This window comes from Musca domestica, unplaced genomic scaffold, assembly GCF_030504385.1.
Source record: "Musca domestica strain aabys unplaced genomic scaffold, Musca_domestica.polishedcontigs.V.1.1 22, whole genome shotgun sequence".
NCBI classification, from domain to species: Eukaryota; Metazoa; Arthropoda; class Insecta; order Diptera; family Muscidae; genus Musca; species Musca domestica.
In genome coordinates, this window is record NW_026712262.1 from 9,959,168 (window position 1) to 9,979,423 (window position 20,256).

At 34.5% G+C, this 20,256-nt stretch overlaps 1 protein-coding gene across 1 annotated transcript in view; it reads right to left on the reverse strand.

The window, feature by feature from the left end:
- LOC131802663 (zinc finger CCCH domain-containing protein 18) overlaps window positions 1-18,995 on the reverse strand; it is a 64,750-nt gene extending 45,755 nt beyond the window's left edge. Inside the window, 1 exon segment of the mRNA XM_059123052.1 lies at window positions 18,764-18,995. The gene's annotated coding sequence lies outside the window, so the exon portion shown is untranslated.
- Between the last annotated feature and the right edge of the window lie 1,261 nt (window positions 18,996-20,256).

Sequence of the window (20,256 nt, forward strand, 5' to 3'; positions counted from 1 at the left end):
TTAATATCAAAACAGCTGAGTTCCCTGAGCTAAACAAGAGGAATGAAACCACCGCTCCTAATTACAATCTCCCCTCACAGAATATGCAATACTTATATTCTGATACTTTGAGAAATGACTCACCCAACTATAAAAATTCAAATATAGAATCATCTATCGAAAAACTAATCGTCACCATGAATTCTTTTATGACAAGTATGCAAAGCATGATGCAAGATATTGTGAGAAATCAATCTATGATTATGCAAATAGTTTTAAAACAAAAATAGATAAAATTCGAATCTGTTTTTGGAACGCAAACGGCTTAAGCCAACATAAACACGAGGTCAAAAACTTTATTCACTCACTCAACATACACATTTTACTGGTATCTGAAACTCATTTCACTTCTAGAAACTGTTTTAGAATAAACGCCAACTCCTACTATTCGGAGGACACGATAGACTGCGCAGACGTGACACTCATTCTATCATATAGTTTATTTTTTTGTCTGACGCTCTCATTATTTTCAGCTCTTGTCTGGCCAATTGAACGTCGCCCACTTTTATACTTCTACAGGTAGTAGTATGCTAAATTGGAAGCTGCTTCTGTGAAGAAATCGAAAAGACTATTACTGTAGTCCGCGGGATGATTAGATATAACTGTATCTAAATAAAGCAACATTATATCCGTAAGACTATTTCTGTAGTCCGCGATTCACTTAGATATATCTGTATCTAAACTAATCTTAACTACCTATTCAATCAATTCACGGATATAACTGTATCCACAAGCCCACAAAATAACACACATCTATATTATAAAAAAAAACAATAATAATTAAAGCATGAATAAAATATGGGGTGATTGTATTGACAACCTCCCTATAAAAATATTAGTATATAAGATATGAAACCTTATTGTTATTTTCATTAAATATATGAAAGATTCAATAAATTAAACAATAAAAATATATATATATATGTTGGGGCCGGACATGTGTGGAAACAGCGTGTAAAGCTGTTGTTGTGCTGTGCAATTTTCGGATTCCGTGTTTATGATCAGCTACTGGGGAAACACTCTCTTATGCTGGGGAGGAGTAAAGCCTCAAGCGTCTTTGCTACTGATGACAAAAGTGATATCGGCCTGAATGAATCACTTTTGTTGGCATTCTTGCCTGGCTTCAGTAGCCGGACCACCCTGCCCATTTTCCAGGCATCGGGAACTATAAGGGTTGAGGAGTTTGATAAGATACCCGACTCCTGGTTCATCCAGTTGCTTCAACATCACCATATAGATTCCGTTAGGACCAAGCGCATTGGATGACTTTGCGCTTCTGATGGCAAGTGCAACATCTTCCAACGTAAATTGTGGTGGTACCTTATCGGCTGGAAGAGATCGTACACCTAGGATTCTTCTCTTAGCCCTGTCACTCTCGGTGTGCTCTATGAATTGCCGGTTGAAATAACACGTGCACCTCTTCGGATCTGTCACTTCTACGCCGTTAAATGAGACATATGTCCGACCATCCTTTTTTCCAGGGTTCGAGAACGATTTAACCGTTGCCCACAATTTACTCGATCCGGTACTGATGTTGCAATGCTTCAGCCACTTTTCCGCTTATGATCACCGACTAACCTGTTTACCTCGAGAGAAAATTCCCTGACTCTGGGGTTTTTAGGGTTAGTACGGCGAAACTCATCTCGCTCATTTGCTAATTCCGCTGCCTCTGCTGGAAATTTGGTCTTATTTCAGGTATTCGACCAACGGGTATATAGCGAGCGATTGCAGCTTTGACAATGTCTCGGAAACACCTATATGCTACCTGAACATCAGATGGATTGGGCAGTTCTCTGAAGCGGCGATTGGTATATTCTCTGATTTCTTGCCAGTTGGCTTTCCCATGGTTAAGAAAATTTCGGCGTTCAAAGTCTATGAAATCGTGTAGTCTGTTGATGGCGACAATAATGGGGGAGGTGGTCTGAGCCTAGCGAAATGACTGATTGCCACGTTAAGTCATTCGTCAGACCTGGGAACACGATGGAAAAGTCCGACGAACTGTGGCTCAGGCGAGATATGCCTCCACTGGACAGGGTGGTGCAATAGGAAAGCTAATTCTCCACCTCTGCTGCGATCCTTTTTTCAATACGTTGTATCCATCACAACTTTGAAGCCTGCAGTTGGTACTCAGCTTCGTTTTCTGGATCGCTGCGAACTTGATTTTCTTCCGGCTCATGAAGCTCACAATTTCGTTGATCTTACCTCGGAAACCATCGCAGTTGAATTGGAGAAACGATGCATTCTCCAGAACTTGAACAGCAATATGTGGCGTCTACTCCTGCACGACTTGCTGTTGTGGAGATTGCGGGGGAGTATCATACTCCGAGGACGTTGTGGACTCACTGGGGTCTACATTGGCGCAGCAGGAAGCAATGTAATCCCTAACGCTATACTCCTGTATTCGGCTTAAGCCGGAGCAATTCCGGAAATGCACCCACTCCATGCATCCGTTGCATCTTACCGAGACCGGTCTGTGGTGGATGCGATTACGACAATCGGATCAGAACTATGATCCGTGGTTGGTCTTGATCCCGGCTCGGACCAGGAGAATAAGGGTAATGTTGCTCCATCAGAAAAATGGAAGAACACGAACATGTATTTGCTGGGTTGGCGGCCCCTGGTCGGAGATTTGTACCTCCGAGTCAATCCGGTACATAGATCCGACCGCCGTGGGATTAGCCTGTTCTGGTTGAGGAGTTTGGTGAGATACTCAACTCCTGGTTTATCCATTTGCTTCAACATCACAATAGAGACACCGTCAGGACTAAGCGCTTTAGTTGATTTTGCGCTTCTGATGACTTGTGTAAGATCTTCCAAAGTAAATTGTTGTGGTACCTCCACGGCTGGGAGAGATCGTATACGGCGTAGGATCCTTCTCTTAGCCCTGGCACTCTCGGGGAGTTCTATACATTGCCGGTTGAAAGAACACGCGCACATATGCCACTTCTACGCCGTTAAATGAGACAATTGCCCGATCATCCTTTCTTCCAGAGTTAGAGAGCACTTAACCATTGCCCACAATTTACTAGATCCGGTACTGATGATGCAATGATTCAGATGTTCTAGCCACTTTTTCCGCTGTGGCAGTCTTCCCTTATTCTGATGGGTACGTCCTCATTCACTGTGCAAAACTTAGAGTTATCAATTTGGTCAGCCAGCGCCATGCTCCTCTGGTCGTTGCCTAGGACGGAATGCCATAATTCATGATGGTCATTGAAATCTCCTAGCATCAGACAGTTATTGTCCACCGAAAGTGAACTGATATTGGGTATATAACGCGGGGCAAATTTGACCATACTCCCATACATTATATGCAGGGGTCACTAGAGTCAAGCTCAGGCCAGATAGGTCTGTATTAAACAGAGTAGTACAATAGCGTTCCTATCCTCCATCTCCACCCACATCTGGTGCGACCCTTCCTTAATACGTTGTATCCATCACAACTTTGAAGCTTGCAGGTGATACTTAGCTTCGTTTCCTGGATCACTGCGACCTTAATTGGAGATTGCGGACGACGACGTGGTCGACGAAGATGAGGACTCACTGGGGTCTACATTGGCGCGGCACTAAGCAATGTAGTCCCTATTGAAATGTACTCACTCCATGCATTCGTTGCATCTCACAGAGACGGAACTGTAGTGAATGCGTTTATGATTAACGGAGCAGAACAATGGTCCGGGGGTTGGCTCGATCCCGGCTCGTAATTAAACATAAGCGTTTCAGAGCGTTTCATTTGTTCAGTAACACGAGTTGATCCAACACATGAATTGAGGTGAGCCATCACAACTGTGATTTCTTCTTTCAACCGAGTTTGTTCAGCATCATTATTTATTCAACCTTCAATCAAGCCGTTCCATCAGTTTATTTTAACTTTTAAAATAGAAAAAAAATCTGATAGTGCAACCGAAAGTGTTGCAAGTGAAAACTACACATTGTCAGTGTAACGAAAAGGTCGAAGTTTTGTGTGAAAAATATTGAATTGATTGTAAAATCAAAAAAAAAAAATATTGTTTATTAAATACCATTGATGTGTTTCCTTATTCTTTCATATAATTATTAAAAATATTCGATCTCTTGTGTTTTACTCTAATTAAATCACTCACTTTGCATTGAAGAATCGAACCGATCATACATATCATAAATGATCGTCCAGTTAAATTAGTTCGTAAATAAATCAGTCATGTGAGCTGTTTAATTACAAAACACAGAGCTTGGATCTATTTATGTTTACTCACAACTTTTTCGTGTCGCTTGAGCAACTCGATAAACATGTTAGATCTGACCTGCTGATTGAGTTTGATTGATCTGGTTCGCACCTTATTTAATTTTTTAGGTTTTTTTTTTTAAATCGCTCAAATATGTTGTGCTAAGGAAGTATTCCCTTTTTCTTTTCGATATCACGTTTATGTTTCGCCATTCTTGTGTTGAGTGCTCTTTTTGTAGATATACAGGGTGAGATAAAAAACTGCAACCAACTTCAGACTGCTGTCATTTCTAAACCACTCGTCCGACAGTTGTTAAAATTATTCTAGTGACAGCTCATTATATTGTTTACAAGGGTACAAAAGCATTTTGGTGAGAATTTTCCAGAGAAAAAATTTATTCGTGATGAAATTCAAGCGTGAAAGTGTGATTTCTTTATATTTGGCTGGAAAACTACAAGTGGCTATCATTAGGGCACTCCAGCATTTAAATGTGAATAAATCTTTTGTGTCTCGTTCCATCGCTCGTTACCGTGATACTGGTAGCGTAGCCCGACGTCAAGGATGTGGACGGAATAAAACAGCAACATCAGCTAAATGGTGCGAAAAGTAAAGAAGCGACTTGAACGAAACCCGCGTCGCAGTGGCCGAAAATGGATCGTGAACAGAACATATCGTATCAATCGACCGTGGCATCAGAATAAATGCCGAATATTATCGCGAAAATATTCTGGAGGGTGTATTAAAGCCTTTGGCACGCAAACATTTTGGCCACAAACCTTGGACATTCCAATAGGACTCAGCACGCGCCTCCCAAGAATGGTTACAAAATGAGGTTCCTCGCTTTATTTACAGCTCACAATGGCCACCAAAAGCTCCGGATACCAATCCGTTGGACTTTTGTGTCTGGAGTATTTTGGAAAGCAAGGTTGGCACTAACAAATACCCACCTCAAGCAAGGCCAAAATACCGCAGAGCAACATTCGGGCAACGTGTGTTGCAGTTTTTTTTATCTAACACTGTATGTTGTTGCAACTTAAATTCGTTGTTCTTTTATCATAGGTTTTTTGATGATTTAGCTTTACACTAGGTTTATATGCAAATTGATAATTTTATTTAGGTTTTTGCTGTTATAAAGGCCGGCGATGTATGTAAAAAATTGTTTTTTCATCTATATCTGAAGTAACATTCTAAGTTTAATTTCATGCTTTGTTTCCTCGATGAGTGATTCAATTATTTTGTCTGGAAAACAATAATTTTCTTTTAAATGTTTGTAATTGTGATGGAGTTTTTTGTACAATTGGTAGAAAATTACAGAGAATGCAATCTTACACAAAAGAGCGACCAGAAATCAAATGGAGAAAACCTTACGAAAAAAGTGTGTACAACTCACTCGCAGATATTACAACCTTGAGAAAAAAAAAATTAAAATTAAAACATGAATTAAACGGTCGAACCAATGATACAACAATTCTTAAAAAAGACGTTTTTTATTCTGCTCATATCAATACACATTTCATGTGTTTTCTCTCAGCTCCAGTGAAAATAAACAGGAAACATAGGGTACATGTAATATAGAAAATATTAACATTAGTGTGCATTTTACTAAAAACAAACTCGTTTTTATATACTTTTGAGGTCCAATACCACAATTTTGAGGATAAAAGCGACATCTTAACTCTAGCAAAGTAAAAAACTCTCCGGTTTATTTTTTTTTTTGCTTGACCCAGATTTTCCTCACCAATACAGGCCAAAAAGCACCATTTGAACATTTATGAAAATACCATGATGGTGTTATTGAAATAAAAGATCAGGCTTTAAACAGCCAAAATGTAAATATGCCTATATCGGCTAGGTAGATCCAGTGATGTACTAGATCTTGTACCCTGATTCACGGACGGACCCGGACACTCGGATATCTGGCCAAAACTTCTGGGTCTTTTATTTCAATAACACCAACATGGTATTTTCTTAAATGTTCAAATGGTGCTTTTTGGACTGAATTGGTGAGGAAAATCTCTTTCCTAAATGTTACAATAGGAATTAATATCTCTTTGGGATTTTCTCCTATCTAACCTTTACAGCTTTTTAGTTCCGAAGATATTGACTTTAAAGTCGAACAAAAACACACACATATATATATATATATATATATATATATAGATCTAGTACATCACTGGATCTACCTAGCCGATATAGGCATATTTACATTTTGGCTGTTTAAAGCCTGATCTTTTATTTCAATAACACCATCATGGTATTTTCATAAATGTTCAAATGGTGCTTTTTGGCCTGTATTGGTGAGGAAAATCTGGGTCAAGCAAAAAAAAAAAATAAACCGGAGAGTTTTTTACTTTGCTAGAGTTAAGATGTCGCTTTTATCCTCAAAATTGTGGTATTGGACCTCAAAAGTATATAAAAACGAGTTTGTTTTTAGTAAAATGCACACTAATGTTAATATTATCTATATTACTTGTACCCTATGTTTCCTGTTTATTTTCACTGGAGCTGAGAGAAAACACATGAAATGTGTATTGATATGAGCAGAATAAAAAACGTCTTTTTTAAGAATTGTTGTATCATTGGTTCGACCGTTTAATTCATGTTTTAATTTTAATTTTTTTTTTCTCAAGGTTGTAATATCTGCGAGTGAGTTGTACACACTTTTTTCGTAAGGTTTTCTCCATTTGATTTCTGGTCGCTCTTTTGTGTAAGATTGCATTCTCTGTAATTTTCTACCAATTGTACAAAAAACTCCATCACAATTACAAACATTTAAAAGAAAATTATTGTTTTCCAGACAAAATAATTGAATCACTCATCGAGGAAACAAAGCATGAAATTAAACTTAGAATGTTACTTCAGATATAGATGAAAAAACAATTTTTTACATACATCGCCGGCCTTTATAACAGCAAAAACCTAAATAAAATTATCAATTTGCATATAAACCTAGTGTAAAGCTAAATCATCAAAAAAACCTATGATAAAAGAACAACGAATTTAAGTTGCAACAACATACAGTGTTAGATAAAAAAAAACTGCAACACACGTTGCCCGAATGTTGCTCTGCGGTATTTTGGCCTTGCTTGAGGTGGGTATTTGTTAGTGCCAACCTTGCTTTCCAAAATACTCCAGACACAAAAGTCCAACGGATTGGTATCCGGAGCTTTTGGTGGCCATTGTGAGCTGTAAATAAAGCGAGGAACCTCATTTTGTAACCATTCTTGGGAGGCGCGTGCTGAGTCCTATTGGAATGTCCAAGGTTTGTGGCCAAAATGTTTGCGTGCCAAAGGCTTTAATACACCCTCCAGAATATTTTCGCGATAATATTCGGCATTTATTCTGATGCCACGGTCGATTGATACGATATGTTCTGTTCACGATCCATTTTCGGCCTCTGCGACGCGGGTTTCGTTCAAGTCGCTTCTTTACTTTTCGCACCATTTAGCTGATGTTGCTGTTTTATTCCGTCCACATCCTTGACGTCGGGCTACGCTACCAGTATCACGGTAACGAGCGATGGAACGAGACACAAAAGATTTATTCACATTTAAATGCTGGAGTGCCCTAATGATAGCCACTTGTAGTTTTCCAGCCAAATATAAAGAAATCACACTTTCACGCTTGAATTTCATCACGAATAAATTTTTTCTCTGGAAAATTCTCACCAAAATGCTTTTGTACCCTTGTAAACAATATAATGAGCTGTCACTAGAATAATTTTAACAACTGTCGGACGAGTGGTTTAGAAATGACAGCAGTCTGAAGTTGGTTGCAGTTTTTTATCTCACCCTGTATATCTACAAAAAGAGCACTCAACACAAGAATGGCGAAACATAAACGTGATATCGAAAAGAAAAAGGGAATACTTCCTTAGCACAACATATTTGAGCGATTTAAAAAAAAAAACCTAAAAAATTAAATAAGGTGCGAACCAGATCAATCAAACTCAATCAGCAGGTCAGATCTAACATGTTTATCGAGTTGCTCAAGCGACACGAAAAAGTTGTGAGTAAACATAAATAGATCCAAGCTCTGTGTTTTTGTAATTAAACAGCTCACATGACTGATTTATTTACGAACTAATTTAACTGGACGATCATTTATGATATGTATGATCGGTTCGATTCTTCAATGCAAAGTGAGTGATTTAATTAGAGTAAAACACAAGAGATCGAATATTTTTAATAATTATATGAAAGAATAAGGAAACACATCAATGGTATTTAATAAACAATATTTTTTTTTTTTTTGATTTTACAATCAATTCAATATTTTTCACACAAAACTTCGACCTTTTCGTTACACTGACAATGTGTAGTTTTCACTTGCAACACTTTCGGTTGCACTATCAGATTTATATATATATATATATATATATATATATATATATATATATATATATATATATATATATATATATATATATATATATATATATATATATATATATATATATATATATATATATATATATATGTGTGTGTGTTTTTGTTCGACTTTAAAGTCAATATCTTCGGAACTAAAAAGCTGTGAAGGTTAGATAGGAGAAAATCCCAAAGAGATATTAATTCCTATTGTAACATTTAGGAAAGATATATATATATATATATATATATATATATGTGTATATATATAATATATATATATATGTATATATATATATATATATATATATATATATATATATATATATATATATATATATATATATATATATATATATATATATATATATAGTGTGTGTGTGTTTTTGTTCGACCTTAAAGTCAATATCTTCGGAATTAAAAAGCTGTATATATATATATATATATATATATATATATATATATATATATACTAATATATGGGAGGAATATCCTCCTCTGAATCGATTTCTACTAAATTTGTCGAGACAATTCAATTCGGGCTTGTATTATCCAGTTGGTGCAGAATTAGGTACGTTGTAAGGGGACCATGGCAAAACATGCATCGACCATATCCATTTTGTCACATTTTTTATTTTTATCCCATCAAGGTACCATAACCAAAGATTCATATTGATACGGCTGTGTGGGTCAGAGGAGCTGCCCACACACACGTTTTTAGATCTTTATGTAAAAAAAAAATTAAAAACAAGTAAAAAAGCAGTAAGTTCGGCCGGGCCGAACTTTTAATACCCTCTACCATTTGGTACAAATTTGGCAATTTCCAAAAAAAAATAATGAAATAAAATCCGTTAAAAATTCTGCTAAAATTTTACAAATACCGAATGCTTATACGACGACGTGGACCTGCATAGGCAACTTTTGTCATAAATTATTACAATATTTAAATGCGAAACTTGAAGAAAAATCTGTTTATAATCATCAAAATACCGAATATGTGGGGTACCGTTATATGGGGGCTATACGAAGACGTGGACCTGCACAGACAATTTTCTGGCATGGGCTGAAGTATCCAATACGAACTTCACATGCGAAATTTGAAACAATCCCGGTAAATAATGTCGCTAAAATCATTAAAATACCGAATATCGGGGGGTACGGTATATGGGGGCTATACGAAGACGTGGACCTACATGGCCCATCTTCTGTTTTATGCTGCAGTATCTATTACGAACTTCAAATACCAAATTTGAAACAATTCCCGTGAATAATGTCGCTAAAATCATCAAAATACCGAATATCGGGGGGTATTGTTATATGGGGGCTATATGAAGACGCGGACCTACATGGCTCATTTTTTGACTTAGGATGTAATATCCGTAACGAACATCAAATACCAAATTTGAAACGATTCCGGTAAACAATGTCGCTAAAATCATCAAAATACTTGTGGTACCTTGATGGGATAAAAATAAAAAATTTGACAAAATGGATATGGTCGATGCATGTTTTGCCATGGTCCCCTTACAACGTACCTCCCGAATAAGGGTTATTTACCCAATTCATATTGTAATGTGATTTGACATTTTACGTTCTAAGGAGTTAAAAAATTATCTTACTGAAAATTATTTGGAACGGCCCGCCTCTACCAGCGGGTCCCCTGTAAAGATACCTCCAAAAATATAAGTATTTTTTTATATAAATAAACTCCAAATTTGATTTTTTTGTAAACAAAATAAAATAACAATTCAATATAAAATTAAATCAAAGTTAAATTTTGCACAAATAATTTGTTTGACCCAAGGCCCGATTGAAATTGTAGATAATCGGTATAGCTCCCATTATATTTTCATCCAATTTGCCTTATATTGTGCACCAAACTTGTATCAGCCCAAATAGTATGGAATACACGTACGACCAGATTGGACCTGAAATAAGTATGTTCATCCGATTTGTTATTTTGTCCTCCGCAGCCGTAATATGAACACTGTAACAACGATATTTGGGGAAATATATCAAATATAACTCAGAAATACCCTTGCTAAATTTTATCGAGATCGGTTAATATTTGGATATGGCTCCCATATATATCTTCGTCTGATTTGCCTTTTATTGTGCACCAAAAGTGTAATATTAGTCCAAATGGAATGAAATTTGGTACTTACGGCAAAATTGAGTCTGGAAACCAGAAATACCTTTGTCAAATTTTATCGAGATCGGTTCAGATTTAGATATAGCTCTCATATATATCTATCCGATTTCAAGATAATTCTGCACCAAATGGATAATACAAGCCCGAATTGAAAAGGCGCAAATGTCTCGACAAATTTAGTAGAAATCGATTCAGAGGAGGATATTCCTCCCATATATTAGTTCTTTTGGACTTTTTATTATTACTATAATCATAGTTGGTATGATTTAATTCTCACAAATTGCCCATTAAAACCTTTATTTGTTATGTGAGGCTCTACTAAATATGCAGTGGTGTAGGGTATCATGAAGTCGGCCCGCCCAACTTTAAGACTTTCTTTACTGGTTATTGTTTGGTAACGTTCGCTGTCCCGTTATAAAAGGGACAGAGCTCAAAAGAAGACGGTTAATAAGATCTGTGCTTGTTGAAACACGAGACTTTTTTCGGGTATGATTTAGTCGAAACTTTTTTATATCTTTGTTTCTAGAATCCACGGCCTTCTCCTATAATTATCTAATCTATACAATAACAAATTTCTTAAGTCGGGTGCATGTATTAAAATTTTATGAACTGTGGGTGGAAGATAGTGCCATGGATATATATTTGTTAACTCTTTAGCAGTTTCCAGTGCAAAGGCTTTAAATTTTTCGACATCAATCAGAAGACAATGCTTGCAAAATTATTGAACACCCCTCAGTTACATCCTTATCAATCCCAAACAACAAAAACATATTCTATGTCACTAGCACAATAGAACTGACAAAATTGCAGCGAAGTCACTTCAGTATATTGGACATAACATACACATCTGACAAAATCTGAAAGTTAAATTAGCACTTTTAGAATCGTAGGACCATTACTATTGGCGTGAGAAAAATCACATTGGAGGATTCAGGGGGGAAAACAATTAAAACTGAAATGAAATCCAATTTTATTTTCAAAATTAATCTTAAAGGTAACTCAGATCACTCACATCTCCTATATTATACACAACTACTAAACACACAAATTACTGCACTAAAAATAAGTCAATACCTTGCTTTTCAATAATAATGCCAAGATTTGTCGTTTTAAAATGTATTTAATTTTGTAATACAGTCCTATTTTCACTCCACTTTTGCACTTATCCCACTGAAAAAAAAAACGAATGACTACATTTTCTCTTTTTTGATGCGATTCTCGAAGAGGGCCGTTAGAATGAAGTCGAGGTAATGTTTTCTAAAAAGCTTAACCCCTTAAGAGTTCAGGTGTACACATTTCACAATGAATATCTGATTTTAATTTTTTGAATTTTGGCCAATGGCGGCGACCACTGTGCACTGGAAAGTAAGAAAATTCTTAGAAAAGTCCCTACAAAAATTGCAAAACTGAAATTAATTGTTAATGGAATTGAATTTTGTGGATATGGAATTTTGTGTAGAATAGTTTCAGAATGCCTTTTGGAAATGAAAATTCTTATTGAAAAAAAGAGAAATTTTGCACATTTCTTTACATGCCGTTATATGGTTGCCATACCAACATTTTCAGTTTTGATTAAAAAATACTTTTCGAAGCATCAAAACATTTAAAAGCTCAACGTGCTCTTAAACAGTTAATGCCGGTACTGATTTCACAATACTCAAAACATTAAATGTCAAATTACAGTTCATTCGGTAGAAATTGTAACAAAAACATGCCATAATGTAATTGACAAAGATTTCTAATATCGGAAATCATGTGTTGTTGAAGGAAGCAAAAATATATAAATGTAAAAAATATATAAATTAATTATAAATATAACAGCAAAAGCAACGAAATTCCAGCGATCATATAAAAGTATAATAGAGTTGCTTTTGTTTTGTCCACGCCAAAATCGGGTTAATTGACTTTACCATACATTATTTTTATATAAAAATGAATTATGGTTTTTTGTTTTAAGTTTTTAAAAAGTGAGTCAAGTGCCTAATTTAAAACTAAAAAAAAATCAATTTTTCTTAAAATTTACAGAGCATTCATTCTCCTTGTAATTTCCGAGAAATTTTATATATATATATATATATATATATATAGATTTTCCAAAATTTCCATAGGCTATATACATTTTTGATTTTCCACTTGGAACTGGAAATATAGCAGAAGAATCGGAGATACCTCCCAAAAATTTAGATTTTATATGCACATATCTATTGATTGGTTGAAGATACAGTCTCCAAATTTGGAATACGTAACGGAATTTGGAACAAAAATAAGTTTGCCAAATTATATTGTAATCGGTTCAGATTTGGATATAGCTCCCATATATATATTTTCGACCGATTTCGTTCATTTGATGCCTCAAACACAATATGAATGTTCGATTCCAATGAAATTTGGAATGTGTGACGGGATTTGAAATTTGTCAAATTATATTGAAATCGGTTCAGATTTCGATATAGCTCCCATATATATTTTCGGCCGATTAAAGCATTTGATGCACCAACCACGCTATGTTTCCTCAATTTCAATGAAATTTGAAACGTGTGATAGATTTTATCTAAAAAAATCGATTTCCCAAATTATATTGAAATCGGTTCAGATTTGGATATAGCTCCCATATACATTTTAGGCCGATTTCATATATTTGGTGGACCAAACACGATATGTATTTCCAATTGTAATGAAATTTAAAATAAGTAACGGAATTGGGAGCCACAATGAATTTGTCAAATTAAATTGAAATCGGTTCAGATTTGGATATAGCTCCCATATATATTTTCGACCGATTTCATGTATTTGATGCACCAAACACGCTATGTATCTCTAATTTCAATGAAATTTGGAATGTGTATCGGAAATTAAAACGAATATACATATGTCAAATTATATTAAAATCGGTTCAGATTTGGATATAGCTCTCATATATATTTTCGACCGATTTCATGTATTTTATGCACCATACACGATATGTATGTTCGATTCCAAAGAAATTTAGAATATGTAACGGGATTTTGATTAGAAAATAAATTAGTGAAATTATATTAAAATCGGTTCAGATTTGGATATAGCTCCCATATATATTTTCCGCCGATTTCACATATTTGATGCACAAAACACGATACGTATTTCCGATTCCAATGAAATTTGGCATGAGTGGCTAAATTTGGTACAAAAATAAATTTGACAAATTATATGCAAATAGGCTCAGATTTGATTATAGCTCCCATACATATACTCAGCCGATTTCACATATTTGATGCACCCAAAGCGAGAGAGACAAAATCTGGCACCAAAAAAAATTGCCAAATTATATTGAAATAAGTTGAGGTTTGGGTATAGCTAACATATATATTTCGGCCGATTTCATACATGTTATGCACCAAACATGATATATATGACCGATACAAATGAAATTCAAAATGTGTGGCGGAATTTGGTTACAATAATAAATGTGACAAATTAATTGGAAATTAGTTAAGATTTGGATATAGCTCCCATATATATATGTTATCGCCCGATTTCACATGTTTGACGCACCAATTTCAATGAAATATGAAAGGTGTGGCGGAATTTGGTGTAAAAGTAATTTTTTTAAAATTATATTTAAACCGGATCAGATTGGGATATGATTTTAATAAGAATCATTGACCCACAACGCCTTAGGCTAACACTAAAAAACAAAACAACAATTGATTTGAAATACGCTTATTACGGCGAAGTATGTTGCTATCTCGAATTCACTAATTGCAATAGAAATGCCACTCAACTTCAAAAGATTGCATTTTACTGCACGCTTGGTATTTGCTATGAAATAAATAAATCCGGAGGACAAACCCTTCGTGTATGTCATGTTACTGCTTTTCTAATGGTTTTGGTTATTTACGCATTAAAGTAGTGCAATATATATATTTTTTTTAATTAATCAGTTAAAAAACAAATTTAATTTTTAAATTTGTTTTTTCTTCAACCAACATATATTCGTAAATAAAATTTTGAATGCATATGAAATCAAAAGGGGCAGCGAAGCGCACCGGGCTCAGCTATATATATATATATATATATATATATATATATATATATATATATATATATATATATATATATATACTAGCTGAGCCCGGTGCGCTTCGCTGCCCCTTTTGATTTTATATAATATATATATATATATTATATATATTTATATAATATAAATATATATATATATATATATATATATAATATATATATATATATATATATATATATATATATATATATATATATGTGTACAGTGAAGCATGAGGGAGGATTAAAATGGTGTGGCGCTGTTTTTCTTTCTATGGACTTGGGCCTATCCATATATATATATATATATATATATATATATATATATTTATTTATATATATATATATACATATATATATATATATATATATACATATATATACAGTGGTGGCCAATACATATGCAACTGGACATCACATATTGTAAAATGACTCATAAAAGCAATTTTTGTTCCAAGCAATACGTTAATAATACATCTATATTCCTCTGTAGTAACTTAGACACCGATCATATGTACCAGAACAAACATCTGGTTTTGATTTTGTCAATTTTTTTTTATGTTTATCGATAACCTAAAAATGGATATGGACAAAACATATGCAACTCTTCGATCATTTACGGATAACGGTATTTTTACCACTTTTTCTCACGTGTTTTCATAATATATTTGTTGAAACTGTATTAATCACGGATAACCTTGCACAAATTAGCAGTAGAATTTCGATTAAAAGTAAAAAAAAGATATTTAATTATGGCGCGGGATAAGTTCGGAATCGAGCTAAGAAAACGTATTGTGGCCGATTTTTCCGAAGGAATGTCACAAAAAAATATTTCACTAAAATACAAGGTGCATAAAAGTTCAGTTTCTCGCATTATTGCGAATTTTAAAAAGAATTCGGATGTTTCGGTACAACACAGCGGAGGTCGACCTCGCAAAACAACTAATCGTACGGACAATTTAATAATCCAAAAAGTGAAAAAAGATCCTTTTATCACATCCTCAAAAATTGCTGCAACACTCCCAATACAAATTTCTGATCGGACTATTCGCAGACGTCTAAATGATGCCTCCCTTCCAGCCCGCCGCCCAGCAAAAAAACCTCTTATTTCCATACGTAATCAAAAAAAGCGTTTGCAGTTTGCAAAGGAGCATTTACATTGGACAGAAATGAAATGGAGAACTGTATTGTTTAGCGACGAATCCAAATTTAACGTCTTTGGTAGCGATGGTATGCGTTATGTACGGCGACCACCTAATAAGCGGCTCCAAGCTCGATACTGTACAAAGACAGTGAAACATGGAGGAGGCAGCGTAATGGTGTGGGGGTGTTTTTCTGCTGCAGGAGTAGGTCCATTGCATAGAATTAATGGAATAATGGATCAGTACATGTACAAAGACATATTGGAAACGGTAATGCTACCATATGCAGAGTATGAGATGCCATTGCGATGGATATTCCAGCACGACAACGACCCCAAACACTCTTCAAGAGTTGTTAAATCGTGGTTAGCACAAAATGATGTTGCAGTAATGCAATGGCCACCGCAATCACCTGATTTAAACCCCATTGAGAACCTTTGGGAAATCGTCAATCAAAGAATCAATCGTGAAAATTGTACAAATACGAATATTTTGTACAACAGGTTGGAAGAGGCCTGGAAATCGATTCCTCAACATTTTATTGACAACCTTATATCGTCCATGCGTCGCCGATGTCAGGCTGTAATTAAAAATAAAGGATTTGCTACAAAATATTAATATTCTTGCACAAACAATTTAACACAATGATTGGTTGCATATGTTTTGACCAACCAAATATTAGACTATATTGAATATCTACAAATTTTCTATGTTTTCTTTGTTATAAGTATGGATTAAATTTTATTTTCTGTTAACCAATAAAATGAGCTAAAAAAATTTATAACAAGTTCCGTTTGTTTCCTTTAGAAAATATTTTTTTTAGAGGACTTCTTAAAAAACTAATATTTGTTGCATATGTTTTGGCCACCACTGTATATATATATATATATATATATATATATATATATATATATATATATATATATATATATATATATATATATATATATATATATATATACAGTGAAGCATGACGGAGGGTTAAAATGGTGTGGCGCTGTTTTTCTTTCTATGGACTTGGGCCTATCCATGAAATAAAGGAAGTTATGGATCGGTTTGTCTACAAAGATGTGTTGAACATCACGTTGTTCCTTTCCGCTGAGAAAATATTCGGCTTATTTGGGCGTTTCAGCATGACAATGATCCCAAACATGCATCAAAACTTGTGAAAGATTGATTGCGGGAGTCAAAAATTGATGTTTTGTCATGGCCGGCACAATCATCTGACCTAAACTCCATAGAAAACCTTTAGAGTATCATAGACAGGAAGATCAAGCTAGACTTGGAAAGAAATAAACACAACACTTTCCAAAGAATTTAGGGTGCCTGGAAAAGCATACCCAAGGATCAGATTCAATGCCTCGTAAGGGTGCTGTTGCTATCAAAAATAATGGATGCTACTACCCAAATTTTATCACATATATATATATATATATATTCAAATCTCTTTTCTATACAAAAGTGACTATGAGGTGAGCATAAAGTATAGCTTAACATAAATCTCGCAGATCCCGTAATGGAGTTTTTTTCGACTTATTTTTTTTAAAAATAAATTTGATATAACTCCCGAACCGTATAACTCCCACTTGTTGGATAGGTATTTTAATTTGCTTTCCAATCATCATACCATATTGTCCAAATCCGAATCTAACACGAGTCAAATATCAGGGAATCCGGGTCCGTCCCTCAAGAGAAAAGGCTTAACTCTAGTTTAGTAAAAACTATTAAATTTTATTGAAATTTTTCCAGTGGTAAATATTTTTACACTCTTTCGGGAAAAATATTTTACTTGGGGCGGGCCCGAACCCCAGATTTTTGACCCGAAAGTCAGAATTCAAGACCTCTTATCCGAAATATACAATATAGGTATCGTTGGTAAGCTTATAAAAAACGTATCCAACAATTTGTCACTTGGTGGGGTTCTTTCAATCATGCTAATAAGCTTTCAAACGATACCTATATTGTCTATATGGGGTAAATGGATCCGGGTCTTAAACCCGGACTTTCGGGTCCTCGGTCCGAAATTCCGGGATCAAGGTAAAAAAACCTACCATTGAAAAAATGCATATGCTAGTGCATGTTATTTATTGAAATGAGGGCAAAAAATCACAGAGCCGCTATTTAACTAGTTATTCTAGCGTCGTTAGTTCCAATAAATTCTGGAATTTCCTAAACTGCTATGGTGTTTAAACTCTCAACTTGATTGATATTCGCTTTTACATCCAATTTGTTACATCTTTAGTTATGGGTTTAAGGGGCATTACTTTGTCTGCTAATGAAATTATGGTAGTCAGGTTGTACCATTTTGGAGTTTAGTGAAGTCAAGCGGTTGTATGCTCACACTACCTGAATATGTGTGCTGCGGCGTTCAAGAATGTTAACCGAATTTGTATGTATTTCAAACAAGTACACAGATACATATGTATACACAAATGTGATGTTGCAAATCATCTTTTTACACATATTTATTGACAAATATTCTGTGGATAGATTGTGTTTGATCTTACCTTCGATTTAGATTTCATTTTGTACTATATGTACACATTTCGGATTGTCAGAGTATATACTGTTTTTATATCGCGACATTTTTATGTTGCACTTTTTCCGCACTTTTTGTTTTTTTCTTATGCACCACTGTACTGTCTTTAAATGTGTTTCACATATCGAACAAACACGGTATATACATATAACTGTCTGATTACACTTTTTTAACATTCTTTTGCAGTTGGGAAGGAGTAAAAAATAATTTTATTCAATATCTGCATACATATATGTGTATCATATATAGTATGTATAGCCAAGTTTGCGACAGTGCCTTACCTTCTTCGCAGATCTACAGCAATTATGGCACCAGACTTAAAAAAGATGAACGATGCAGAAGTTTGAAGATTAATGTTGATCTTCAACTGCTTTACATTAAATGTTATGATACTATTCCAAAAAATTTGTATTAGGGATTCTTCCAAGTTGCAAGCCTGTTTTCTCCACAAAAAATGTTGGCGAAAATTGTCGAAGTCAATAGGCTGCTTGCATAGTTGATAAAACAGTAGCAAGTATACTCACTCATAAACAATGCAACCAAGTTTTTACTTTTATAGATGCACAAGCCCAAACTACTGCTTCATATATTTAACAATTGTGAATTAAATCTTCGGTCATGTTACAAGCACTGTGTTCCAGTAGTTTTTTACCCGGCCTTTACACTTGAACATAATTTGCATGACAATTGAATATTAAAGTTTAAAATTACTAGTTATTTAAGTATATGATACAAAAAGAATGTATAACTTTTTCTCAATGACTAAATGCAACAAAAACAATACGTTTCTCAATTATTTATATTTCTCTTCATTTTAAAAATAAACTAAAAATCTTGAAAAAAATAAATGATGTGCCTAAGTTTCATTTGAAATATATTATGCTAAGTTCACATGGCACCCGATTCGCTCTCTATTCGTTGTTTTACCATTATGCTAGGAACACAATTGGAGCGAACGACGAATTTTTTCGCGGCGTATGTTCGTCGTCAAAAATAAAACACATATGTGTATATGGAAGTGCACACAATCACGGCACCGGCGAAAATTTCGTCGGTCGCCGCGAACTCAATTAGCTTTATTTCTATTTCATACGCCGGCGACCGGCGAACAAAACAGTACAAGGTGGCCATACTTGTACGAATTTTATGTGTTTTAGTAAATAAAGTTACTTTTTACTTTAAAATGTGTTATGGTCACTCTACTATCTGTTACTCGTATAAAAAAAACATAATTAATTTGTTTATTTATTTGTGTACTTGCGCCTGAGTGAAGATGGATATCAGTGAATTTATAATAGAGAAGATGGACATAAGTGAAATTATAATAGAGAACGTAAAGAATTATGTGTTCTTGTATAATTCATTGTAGTCAACAAATGAGCAAAAAGTAAACAACTTCATCAGCTGTTTTATAATTACGTCAGTATTGTGTTCCATACGACGAATTTTCGCGGCTCATTTTGTCGCCGCGTAGGGCGAAATTCGTCGTTCGCTCCAATTGTGTTCCTAGCATTAATTATGAAATATCTACTTGATTCCCACAAACACAGCATTTTCTGAGCGAACAAAGATTTTCGTCCTTTGTTCCATTCAAATCACTCTCAAAACTACGATGAAATGTGTGCCATCCATAACAAATGAGGGCATTTATCAAAAAAATAAATTATGACACTTCAAAATTCAAAATAGAAAAATTTAATGAAATTTTAAAAGTTTTTAGGAAGTCAGAAAATTGTGACGGAAAGATATAATGTTGAACGGCGTATATGCATTC